A 10668-nucleotide genomic window follows, 5' to 3' on the forward strand; every position below is an offset into this window, starting at 1 on the left:
TTATATCAATAATAAGAATTTCTGGAGCCAAGACCTGCAAGAGAGGGGCACCTGGGTGGGCACAACCCACCAGGGTGCACCCCCCTCTCCTGGCGCGTCCAGGTGGGTTGTACCCACCTGGTGGCCCCACAGACGACCCCCGTGATACTATAAAATCACATATTTCCAGAAAAAAATCAGGGACAAAGAATTATCGTGATCCAGGAGACAGAACCACCGCCAAGCCCTGTTCTTCCTCGGTAGGGCAGATCTGGAGTCCGTTTGGGGCTGCAGAGAGGGGGATCTTCGTTCTTCATCATCACCAACCCATCTCCATCGCCAATTCGATGATGCTCCCCACCGAGAGTGAGTAATTCCTTCGTAGGCTCGCTGGCCAGTGAGGAGTTGGATGAGATTCATCATGTAATCGAGTTAGTTTTGTTAGGGCCTGATCCCTAGTATCCACTATGTTCTTAGATTGATGTTGCTATGACTTTGCTATGCTTAATGCTTGTCACTTTGGGCCCGGGTGCCATGAACTCAGATCTGAACCGTTTATGAATTCATCATTATATCCATGTTTTAGATCCAATCTTGCAAGTTATAGTCACCTACTACGGTTATGATCCGACAACCCCGGAGTGAAAACAACCAGGCCCACTCTCGGTGATGACCGTAGTTTGAGGAGTTCATGTATTCACTATGTGTTAATGCTTTGTTCCGGTTCTCTATTAAAAGGAGGCCTTAATATCCCTTAGCTTCCAATATGGACCCCGCTGCCACGGGAGGGTAGGACAAAAGATGTCATGCAAGTTCTTTTAATAAAGCACGTATGACTATTTACAGAATACATGCCTACATTATATCAATGAACTGGAGCTAGTGCCGTATCGCCCTAGGTTATAACTGTCATATGATGAATTTCATCCAACAAGTCACTGATCCAATGCCTACGAATTTATCTTATATTGTTCTTGCTAAGTTACTACCGTTGCTACTGCTATCATTACTGCTACAATATCACTGCTACCACTGTTACTGTTACCGTTACTACTGCTGCTATCATCAAAACTATCATACTACTATGCTACTAATCACTTTGCTGCAGATAATTAATCTTGAGGTGTGGTTGAATTGACAACTCAGCTGCTAAACCTTCAAATATTCTTTGTCTCCCCCTGTGTCGAATCTATAAATTTGGGTTAAATACTTACCCTCGAAAACTGTTGCAATCCCCTATACTTGTGGGTTATCAAGACCTTGTTCTGGCGCCATTGCTAGGGAGCATAGCTATATTTGTTGAGTCACTTGGGATTATTATCAATTTATCACTATGAAGAATCTGAAGGATGCTAAGACTAAGATATTTCCCTCAAAGACGAGGGGAGGTAAGGAACTGCCATCCTGTTCTGCTTTAGATTCACCTTCTGTTATGAGTAAACTTGCTCCACCACCACATGCTATTAATTCTGATATGTCACAAGTTATTGATGATGCTACTTCTACTATGAATGATGCTTATGATGATGCTAGTACCATGCTCGATAATGATGATGTGCCACTCGGTGAATTTCTTGATGAACAAATTGCTAGAGTAATACAACATGATGTTGTTGAATCTGATGATGAGAAAACTCGATACTACTTTATTCTCAAATTATCTCCTTTCTCATTAAAGGGTGATGCTAAAGCTTGGTACAATACTCTTGCTCCTGGTTGTGTGCGTAGTCCCCGGGATATGATTTACTACTTCTCTGAAAACTATTTTCCTGCTCATAAGAAACAAGCTGCCTTACATGAAATATTTAACTTTGTTCAAATTAAAGAAGAGAGTTTCCCACAAGCTTCGGGGAGGCTTTGACAGTTACTTAATGCTTTGCCTGATCATCCTCTTAAGAAAAATCAAATACTTGATATCTTCTATAATGGACTAACCGATGCTTCTAGGGACTTCCTAGAGAGTTGTGCTGGTTGTGTTTTCAGGGAATGAACTATTGCTCAAGATGAAGAATTATTGAATGACATATTGAAAAAATTATGATGATTGGACTATTCCTGAACCACCACCTAAACCCACTCCGAAGAAGAGGGGTATATTATATCTCAGTCCTGAAGATATGCAAGAGGCAAAGAAATCTATGAAGGAAAAGGGTATTAAGGCCGAGGATGTTAAAAATTTACCACCTATCGAAGAAATACATGGGCTTGAAGCACCACCACCACACAAGGTGGTAGAGGTAAAATCTTTAATGAAATTCAATGATAGTGATGATCCTCATAATAAACATCCTAGTCAATGCCTTTATGAGTTTGACAATTACATCAGAAAGCAAGATCACTTCAATGCAAATGTTATGAAACAACTGAAATATAATTCTGATATGATTGCTCGCTTGGGTGAATTGTTATTTAGAATCTCAAATGATGTTAGAGGTGTTGGAAAACATGCTTCTATGGTTCAAACCCAGTTAGAACAAGTTGCTAAATCACAAAGAGAATTGCTTGATGAAATGAATCATAATATACATGACTTTGCTGTTAGAGTTGCAACTAGAGGAGGTAAAATGCCTCAGGAACCACTTTATCTTGAGGGACATCCAATGAGAATTGAACAATATTCTCAAAGGAATAACACCACTACACCTAGTTCTTCTAAAAAGAAAAAGAAAAAGAAAAATGATAGGACTTTGCATGCTTCTAGTGAACATGAAATAGACAAACCTCCTGATAATGAAAATGAAACTTCTATCTCTGATGCTGAAACTCAATCTAGTAATGAACACCCACCTTTTGATAATGAAAAGGATAATAATGAGGTTCATGAAGACACTCAACCAAATAATGATATAAACCAGATAATAATGTTGAGATAGAACCACCTGTTGATCTTGATAACCCACAACCTAAGAATAAAAGATATGATAAAAGCAACTTTGTTGCTAGAAAACACAGTAAAGAAAGAGAACCATGGGTTCAAAAACCTATGCCTTTTCCACCCAAGTCAACTAAAAAGAAAGATGATGAAGAATTTGAATGCTTTGCTAAAATGCTGAGGCTAGTCTTTTTGCGTACTCGCTTGACTGATATCCTTAAAATGCCTCCTTATGCAAAGTATATGAAATATATCACCACAAATAAGAGAAAATACCGGAAGCTGAAATCTCCACTATGCTTGCTAACTATACTTTTAAAGACGGAGTACCTAAAAAACTTGGAGATTCAGGTATACCAACTATACCTTGCTCTATCAAAAGGAATTATCTGAAAATTGCTTTGTGTGATTTAGGAGCTGGTGTTAGTGTTATGCATTTCTCTTTATATAAAAGATTTGACTTGAATAAACTCACACCTACTAAAATATCTTTGCAAATGGCTGACAAATCAACTGCCATACCTATCGGTATCTGTGAGGATGTGCCCGTTGTTGTTGCTAATGTTACTATTTTGACTGACTTTGTTATACTTGAGATGCCCGAGCACGACAACATGTAGATTATCCTTGGTAGACTCTTCTTGAATACTGCAATGGCTGTTATTGATTGCAATAAAAGCAAGGTCACTTTTCATATTAATGGTAATGAGCATACGGTGCACTTTCCGAAGAAACAATTCCAAGTGATTGGTATTAATGTTATTGAAAAATATCCGACAATCACTATTGGAAGTTTTCAAATACCTCTACCTATTGTCAAAAAGAAATATGAAATGCTTATTGTTGGGGAAATGCATATCCCCATTGAGGTAACTTAGTGATTTACGAAAGTTCTTTGGTTCCATGCTAATCGAAAGTGGTTGTTAATAAGACTTGATCAACCTTATTAATGAATCATTTTTGAATGGTATGAAGTTGATGAATTTAGTAAGTGCTACCTTTTGCCCTTACCTTTTGTTTCCTGTTTTTACTAGTTAAATAAAATACAATGCCATGTTTTGTCTGTTTTTTGAATTTCCCGTGCAATAAAAGTTCTCAGAATGCTCTGGAAACCTGATACAATTTTTTTCTGAATATTTATGTATTATTGGTGCAAATAATACCAGAGGGAGGTGCATCAGGTGGGCACAACCCACCTGGGCGCGCCAAGACCCCCAGGCGCGCCCTGGTGGGTTGTGGTCCCCATGTGGGCCCCCTCACTTATCTCTTTAGCCCAGATCATCACCTACCTCCAGAAAAAAAATCCCCACTGCTCTCTCTCCCATGTTCTTGAGCTCAAACCCGCGGATTTCAATCTCTTAGCTCGAAGCTCCATTTCCAAAACTGTTATGGGGGATTGTTGCTTGGTATGTGACTCCACCATTTGTACAATTAGTTTTTGTTTTAGTGGCTTATACTTTGAATAATTATCTACTCTTGGTGCTGCTGTAGATGAGCCTGCATGTTGAATTCTTAGTGTTCTAAGTAGTTTGAATGCTTGCTATGGCCTCTATGTATCACTAGGAGTAGTTGCCATCAATTTTGTGAAGTTTTCTTGACAACTTTTTGTCACCTCAAAATTTTTATTTTTCAGGAAATTGTAAGCGGACACGATGAACCTATTTGGAAGGAGCTCTTCGAGGAGACGATTCTTGGGGGCATCTTCTAGTAGCAGTTCTGCTCGTCGGTCTTTTGGTGAACCAAGTGAAAGTTCCACGCATGATGTCGCGACCAAGACATGCTTATGGCCTTGCGATGAATATATGGTGCGTGTGGGCATTAAGGAAGAATTTGAGCAATATGTTCACAATGCTAGCCTCGGTCCTACCTTTCGGATAAGTGTGAACAACACCAACTTCTCACTGAGTCATTTTTCAAAGGATTCACATTTTCCCTCGTGAGTCTAGGGTGTCTTTTAAGCTTTATGATAATCCATTTACCATCTCATTGGAGAATTTTGCTTACCATTGCAAATTGCCGTATTGGGGTTCGCTTGATGAACCACCGAGGGCTGAATACGAGTCTTTCTTGACTAGCCTGTGTTACGGTGAAAATAGGGGAGTGACACAAGGCAGAATAAAGAGCACCCACTTTCCCGCAATTCAACATTTTGCATTATTTAACGGGAAATGCATAGTAGGCAAGCAGCACATTTTACCTTGTTTTCTCCTGTTGAATAAAATGTTTGCAGATTCCAGCTTAGTCCATGGCACTCTTGCACTATTATTATTTTCATATCATTTGGTTGTGAAAGTGAAAGGAAATAATGACGATATTCGATGAACTGGCCGTGGCAGGGAGAAAGTGGTATGAACTCGACTTGTTCTGTTTGTGTAAATATGTTTAACCTAGTATCCATGATTCAACCCATTATGATTAAACATGTTTGCAATGACAATTAGAGATTATAGTTTCTCATGCCATGCATAAGTAGCTGGGAGTTGATAATGATTTATCTTGGATATCAACATAGCGTTAAAATGATTGTGATGTAGTATGATGATATGGTATCCTCCTCTGAATGTTCAAGTGGCTTGACTTGGCACATGTTCATGCATGTAGTTGAATAAAAACCAACATAGCCTCTATGATATTTATGTTCATGGTGTCCATATCCTACTCATGCTAGTGTCCAATGTTACTTATGCATAATGCATGGTTATGATCATTATTGCTCTCTAGTTGGCCGCTTCTCAATCTAAATTGCTAGCCTTCGCCTGTACTAAGTGAGAATTCTGCTTGTACATCAATAACCTTGAACCCAAAGTTATTCCAGATGAGTCCACCATACCTACCTATATGCGGTATTACCCTGCCATCCTAAGTAAATTTGCATGTGCCACATCTAAAAACTTCTAAAAATTATCCTTTTTGTGTGCCTGGATCGTTCGTGGAATGACAGGAGGTGGTCGGTATCTTCCATGCTAAGCGGGTTATTCTCAGGTCGAGTGTTTATTCACTCGCCATCGCACGAGAAAATGGGCGGTAATAGGGATTCCCAGTCTCGAACTAAAAAATGCAAATAATTAAACCTTTACTTTTATCACTTGGGAACCGCCACTAGCGTGCTTAGCATGGAAGATATTGATAACTGATGGTCGTGCAATGAATAAGGAGGGTGCATGTCTCAAAATATCATTTATCTCTGTTTTAAAAAATTGGGCTCTGGCACCTCTGCAAATCACTGCTTCCCTCTGCGAAGGGACTATCTATTTACTTTTATGTTGTGTCACCACCTTCTAAAACAAGCGCCAGAAACTGAGTAGAGCACAACTGTCATGATTTATGCATTATGTGTAGCTAATGTTGGGTGCATCATGACTGGATCTTTTCTACCATGAATTGCAATGTTTAGTCGCTTCTTGAACTTTGGAGGTGCTCTGCATTTATGTTTTGCGGTCTTAGAAAGGGCTAGCGAGATAGCACTATTGTCATATTATATCATGGTTGTTTTAAAAATGTGTTGCTGTTTGAGATATTTTATTATTTCTCATTAGTTGATTATGTCATTGATATCAGTCATTATAATCTTTAAATGTTCTTGTTGACATGGTTAGTTATAATGTTGGCTGAAAACCTGGGTGTTGTTTAAGCTTATTTATGCAAACAAGAGCAAAAGAGTTCGTAATTTTTTTATTTCTCACTTTTAGTTTATCAACTGAATTGCTTGAGGACAAGCAAGGGTTTAAGATTGGGGGAGTTGATACGTCTCCAACGTATCTACTTTTTCTCATGCTTTTCCTCTTGTTTTGGACTCTAATTTGCATGATTTGAATGAAACTAACCCCGTACTAACGCTGTTTTCAGCAGAACTACCATGGTGTAGTTTTTGTGTAGAAATAAAAGTTCTTGGAATGGAATGAAACTTTGCGAGGATTTTTTATATCAATAATATGAATTTTTGGAGCCAAGACCTGCAGGAGAGGGGCACCTGGGTGGGCACAACCCACCAGGGCGCGCCCCCCTCTCCTGGCGCGCCCAGGTGGGTTGTACCCACCTGGTGGCCCCGCAGATGACCCCTGATACTATAAAATCACATATTTCTAGAAAAAATGAGGGAGAAATAATTATTGCGATCCATGAGATGGAGCCGCCGCCAAGCGCTGTTCTTCCTCGGGAGGGCAGATCTGGAGTCCGTTTGGGACTCCGGAGAGGGGGACCTTCATTCTTCGTCATCACCAACCCATCTCCATCGCCAATTCCATGATGCTCCCAACAGGAGTGAGTAATTCCTTAGTAGGCTCGCTTGTCGGTGAGGAGTTGGATGAGATTCATCATGTATCGAGTTAGTTTTGTTATGACATGATCCCTAGTATCCACTATGTTCTTAGATTGATGTTGCTATGACTTTGGTATGCTTAATGCTTGTCACTTTGGGCCCTGTTGCCATGAACTCAGATCTGAACCGTTTATGAATTCATCATTATATCCATGTTTTAGATCCAATCTTGCAAGTTATAGTCACCTACTACGGTTATGATCCGACAACCCCGGAATGACAACAACCGGGCCCACTCTCGGTGATGACCGTAGTTTGAGGAGTTCATGTATTCACTATGTGTTAATGCTTCATTCTGGTTCTCTATTAAAAGGAGGCCTTAATATCCCTTAGTTTCCAATATGGACCCCGCTGCCACGGGAGGGTAGGACAAAAGATGTCATGCAAGGTCTTTTAATAAAGCACGTATGACTATTTACGGAATACATGCCTACATTATATCGATGAACTGGAGCTAGTGAGGTATCGCCCTAGGTTATAATTTTCACATGATGAATATCATCCAACAAGTCACCGATCCAATGCCTACGAATTTATCTTATATTGTTCTTGCTAAGTTACTACTGCTATCGTTACTGCTACAATATCACTGCTACCACTGTTACTGTTACAGTTACTGCTGCTACTATCATCAAAACTATCATACTATTGTGCTACTAATCACTTTGCTGCAGATAATTAATCTCCAAGTGCGGTTGAATTGACAACTCAGCCGCTAATACCTTCAAATATTCTTTGGCTCCCCTTGTGTCGAATCTATAAATTTGGGTTAAATATTTACCAGCAAAAACTTTTGCGATCCCCTATACTTGTGGGTTATCAATAGCCTCGGCCCAAAAACTATGTGGCGACTTGTATTCATCCAACATGGACCTTGCCATCTCCACAAGTGTACGGTTCTTCATGTCGGCTACACCAATTTGCCGAGGTGTGTATGGAGTTGAATATTGATGCTCAATCCCTTCATCACTAAGAAATCATTCCAAGGTGTAGGTCTTGAACTCAGAGCCATTACCACTCCTTATTGCCAAGATGTCTTTATCAAACTTGCATTCTGCTTGCTTGGCAAAATCAATGAAGGTGATCTTCGTCTCGTCCTTGGATTTGAGGAAAAACACCGATGTATATCTTGAGTAATCATCAACAATGACAAGCCCATACTCTTTCCCACCAAGACTGTCCCATGAAGGAGGCCTAAAAAGATCCACATGAAGGAGCTCCAAAGGCCTTGAAGTGGACACGATATTCTTGGGTGGGTGCGTTGATTGCACTACAAAAAAATACACTTCCGTGATGATACGTGTTTGTCACAGTAGGTCGCGTTTTTTGTCATGCATGTACATCCATGACAAATTTATGACAGAATCAAGATAGTCATACATGTGCTGTTGTAGAAGTGTTCCATGACATTACCAAAATTATCATCACGGAAGTGTCCACTTCCATGACGATAAATCGCGCGTCACAGAAGTGCTTTCGTCAAGGGTGACTGACACATGGCATCCACTGTAACGGAACACCGTTAAGCTATCGGGTCGGGTTTTGGATCCGATAACCCGTTAATAGCCCCGACCAATGGGGATTTTCCACGTGTAAAATCATCATTAGCTGGAGGAAACACGTGTCGGCTCACCGTTGGGACAAATGTCATCCACTCATTGGACAGAAGGCGCCTATGATACGTCGACACATGACACGGCCCAACAGAGGCCCATTCCTGTGAAAAGGCCGGCCCATTTGACTTGGTCAAAAGGTGGCGGGCCGGCCCATGTAAAGCCTGTTAACGGCCTGTTCGCATATAGCCCATTTACAGCCCGCTAACCCAAGGCCCGTTACGCCCTATCTGAATTAGGCCCAGTAGCGTCATCTGGGCCACCCAATATGATTCCAGCCCGTTTTCACTTCTGGCCCATGTATGGCCCATGACGTCTTTCGGCCCATATGAGGCCCTATGTAACTCTTGGCCTATTAACGGCCCGTGGTGAAACTGGCCCGTAATGAACAATGTATTACTTTACACCCATTAACGGCCCGTGGTGAAACTGGCCCGTAATGAACAGTGTATCACTTTATACCCATTAAGGGCCCGTTATTCCATTGGGCTGTTTCCAGCCCATGTTATCTTTTGGCCTTCCAAGAGCCCATTTATTCTTGGGCTCATTTCCAGCATTCGTTTACTTACGGCCCGTTACTGTCATTTTCTGCTTATGGGCCAAATTCAGCCCATGGTTACAATTGGCCCATTTGTGGTCCGTTAACACGTTGGGCCGTTTTCGTAGCATCATGAAATACGGCCTATTAACAATGGCCCATTATGGTCGGCCCATGAACGGACGATTCCAACTCTAGCCCGTTTACGGCCATAATGCGGCCTGTTATTGGCCCGTGTTTGGCCAATCGATCATACTGCCCGTATAAGGCCCATTGATGATACGACCCGTAGAAGGCCCATTGTTTCTACGGCCCATGGAAGGCCCACTGTTTATACGGCCCGTGGAAGGCCCACTGTTTATACGGCCCGAGGTGCAGTGTCACTACAGTAAATATTAGCCCATGGTTATTGTGGCCTAGTTTTAAAAAATAGGTTGTTGCAGCCACTAGCAAACCGCAGAAAAAGAACTGCACTGACTACAAGCAAAGAAATAAACAAGACAACAAGGAAATAAATAAGCAAGCAACTTACACTAGGCTATCATGGCTATTACACATATTACATCCACTGGGCATCTAAGTTCGCCACCAGTGCAAATATAGGGAACACAACAGCATATAAACGCCGCAGCAAAACAAGTCCAGAACTGAAACCACTTCAGAAGAGCTCAAGAAACAATATCTTGGGTACCCATAATGCTGGCAAGATGCTTAGCAAGCTTATTAACTTTCTCTTGTTTGGCTCTTAAGTCCTCCAGCGCCTGCTGTTGCACCAGAAAGTATGCATCTGAATTCTGCAGGGACTTCCTCAGTCCTTCGGCTTCCTGTCACATAACATCTGATCGATGTCTTTCAACTTGAAGTTGAGACTCAAGAAACCGAACTGATTCAGGCAACGAGTTTGAAGAGCTGGTGCCAGCAGTGGTAGCCAGTAACTCGAACACTACATCAAGACAGGACTTTGGGGTTGTCTTAGTGTCCTCAATATAGTTTTTATCAGCTTTCTTGGAGACCAACAGGGATGTCTCACTATCTTGAATCTTATCTACATTACTTCCTTTACCATTGCATAACAGGGTACTCTTCTCCAATATTTTATCCGCGTTCTAAAAGGGAAACAAACAAACACATCTCAGATTTACAATGTAGTATATGAAACTCATTTTGGTAAACCAATTCAGTAGTAAGGTGGACAGGATAACATCATGAAACAAACATATATCTATGTAGTATGGTCATTGTATGGTCTATATCATTCTAGTTTATGTTGCCAAATCAAGATAGATACAGTTCGAATCATATCTATTTAAGACAAAGCAACATAGACAGAATATAAGTGTGGGAAACT

Source organism: Triticum aestivum, chromosome 4B (assembly GCF_018294505.1).
Source record: "Triticum aestivum cultivar Chinese Spring chromosome 4B, IWGSC CS RefSeq v2.1, whole genome shotgun sequence".
NCBI classification, from domain to species: domain Eukaryota; kingdom Viridiplantae; phylum Streptophyta; class Magnoliopsida; order Poales; family Poaceae; genus Triticum; species Triticum aestivum.